Source organism: Magnolia sinica, chromosome 4 (assembly GCF_029962835.1).
Source record: "Magnolia sinica isolate HGM2019 chromosome 4, MsV1, whole genome shotgun sequence".
NCBI lineage: Eukaryota > Viridiplantae > Streptophyta > Magnoliopsida > Magnoliales > Magnoliaceae > Magnolia > Magnolia sinica.
The window spans coordinates 88906450-88909127 of record NC_080576.1 but is presented as its reverse complement, the minus strand read 5'-3'; the positions used below and the strand labels follow the sequence as shown (position 1 = coordinate 88909127).

General features: G+C 41.7%; 1 non-coding gene across 1 annotated transcript; it reads left to right on the top strand.

Annotated features, from left to right (window-relative positions):
* The first annotated feature begins 1655 nt into the window (after positions 1-1655).
* Positions 1656-1762, top strand: LOC131244887 (small nucleolar RNA R71). The gene has a single exon (XR_009170658.1). It is a non-coding gene; the product is annotated as a small nucleolar RNA R71 (small nucleolar RNA).
* The last annotated feature ends 916 nt before the right edge of the window (positions 1763-2678 follow it).

Genomic DNA, 2678 nt, shown 5'->3' with positions numbered 1-2678 from the left:
AGGATAAGGTAAGGGGTGTCCTGTCATCCACGAAAGTATCGATCATGTTAATATCGTAGATATCGTCATCTTCCTCTATCCGTCTGGCCGTGTTGAAAAAGATATTCATTTCTAATGTCATATTCCCGAAAGACATACTCATGACACCATTCCTGCAATTGATAATTGCGTTTGAAGTGGCAAGGAATGGGCGACCAAGAATGACGGGAATCTGAGTGCTTGTGTTACCGATGGGTTCGGTATCCAGGATGATGAAATCAACTGGGTAGTAAAATCGATCAACCTGGACCAACACATCCTCAATTATCCCTCTTGGTATACGAACAGAGCGATCAGCAAGTTGTAGTGTGGTTAAGGTGGGTTTTAATTCACCTAAGCCCAACTGTTTATATACCGAGTAGGGGATAAGATTAACGCTCGCTCCTAAGTCAAGAAGTGCGTGATCAATTCGATGGTCCCCAATTACACATGATATGGTTGGGCTACCGGGGTCTTTGAATTTTTGCGGCACATCTTGCTTTAGGATGGCACTCACCTTTTCAGTCAGGAAGATTTTCTTTTGAATATTTTGCCGTCTTTTGGTCGTACATAAGTCTTTCAGGAATTTGGCATATGAAGGTATTTGTTTCACAGCATCAAGTAGTGGAATGTTGACCTTCACTTGTTTCAACACCTCTAGAATATCCTGAGAGTTAGAGAGCGATTTTGGTGCAACCAACCGTTGGGGAAATGGAGCAACCGGCTTTCCTTGAGGTTCCGGTTCTAACTCTGGTGGGGCATGGCTAGATCCATCTTCTTTATCCACTTCCGGGTCCTTAGGCTTTTCAGCCCTAACCGGAATGGTTTTGTCAATGATCTTTCCACTCCTAAGAGTGGTGATGGATTTAGCTTGCTCCATCTGATTTGAAGAGCTCGGGTCGCTAACTTCATATTGCGGTTTAGGATTAGGAAGAGGTTGAGCTGGGAAGCTCCCCTTGTTCCCAATCGTATTTTCAGCCTTAAGTCCTTGTATTGCTTTTGTAAGGTCTTGGAAGGCCTGTAGCATACCCTGATTGAAAAGCTCTTGCTTTTGAAAATGTTTCAGAACCGAATCCTCTTGAGGTTTCTCTTGAGTTGGATTTTGATTTAGGTAACCTTGAGGTGTAGCGGTTTGTCCATTCCTCCAACTGAAGTTAGGATGATTTCTCCAACCAGGATTGTATGTGTTAGAGGTGGGCTCACTGAAAGGTCTTTGGTAATTGCTTACAGCATTGGATTGCTCATTTAATACCTCTTGAAAGGCAGAGATAGTTGGACAGTTTTCAGTAGTATGAATATTGCAACCACAGATGCTACAAACAATTTCCTTAGCCTTATCCTTCTTAAATTCCATGGCCTCGAGTTTGCTAGTGAGATTAGTTACCTTAGCATTAATATCATCGTCTTCTCTCAGGAGATACATTCCACCCCTTTCCTTAGAGTGAGTCGGCCTAGACGTAGTACTAGGTCTAGGGGAGATATCCCATGTTTGTGTGTTCTCAGCAAGTTTATCAAAGTAATCCCACACTTCATCGACTCCTTTATTCATAAACTCCCCATTACACATCGTCTCGACTAATTGGCGCATGGGAGATGTCAGTCCATCATAGAAAAAGTTCGTGATGCGCCACGTTTTAAAACCATGTTGTGGGCATGAACTGACAAGATCCTTGAACCGCTCCCAACATTGGAAGAATGTTTCATCTTCCCTTTGGGCGAAGTTCATGATCGACTTTCTTAGGGTGTTCGTCTTATGGTATGGGAAAAACTTCTTAATGAACTCCCTTGTCATGTCATTCCATCTGCCAATTGATCGAGGACGTAGTGAATGTAACCACGTCTTGGCTTTCTCTTTCAAAGAAAAGGGAAAGAGTTTTAACCTGACCGTGTCATCCGACACGTTAAGAAAGTATAAGGTAGCTATGATCTCGTCAAATTCTTTTAAATGTAAGTAAGGATTCTCTGACTCAAGCCCATGAAATTTAGGGAGGAGTTGGATCACCCCTGGCTTGATATCCATGTGTCCTTCATTCTCAGGAAAAACCATGCATGAGGGCGTACTCACCCCTGCCGGTTGTAAGTAATCTCGTAAGGTACGGGGCGGGGGTGCTTGATGCACCTCATTCTCATCTTGGAGATCTTCTTCCCTAGGTTGGGGTAGAAGAGGTTGATTTCCAGCCATATCCTCAATTAACTCAGGGGATTTCGAGCGGTGTCTAGTCCTACGATGGACAGTTAACCCCTCAACTAATCCTCCTTCAGTCAAGAGACGTCGAGTGTTGTCACGAGCCCACTTGGGCATGAAACACTCGCAGCCCTCAATCAAATTCTAAACCTAATCCTAAGAAGGAAAATAAAAAAATAAAAAAAATCTAAAAAGAGAAAGAGGGTTGGAAGGAAGTTACCAAATTGGAGTCCCTAAATTGAAACCTGCAAAATAGAACAAAACAAGTTAGTTTCTAAGAATAGCAAGCCTATAAAATTCCTAAGAAGAGAAATATAGAAATAAAAAGAAACAAGGAAGAATTCCTAAATTAGAAAGTAGAAATTTAGAAAGAGCGTACCGAATTAGAAATTTCTAATAAGCCTTCAAAACAGGAAAGTTAGTTTCTAAACAGAAAGTCTTAAAATAGAAAATTTCTAAAAATAAAATAGGAAAC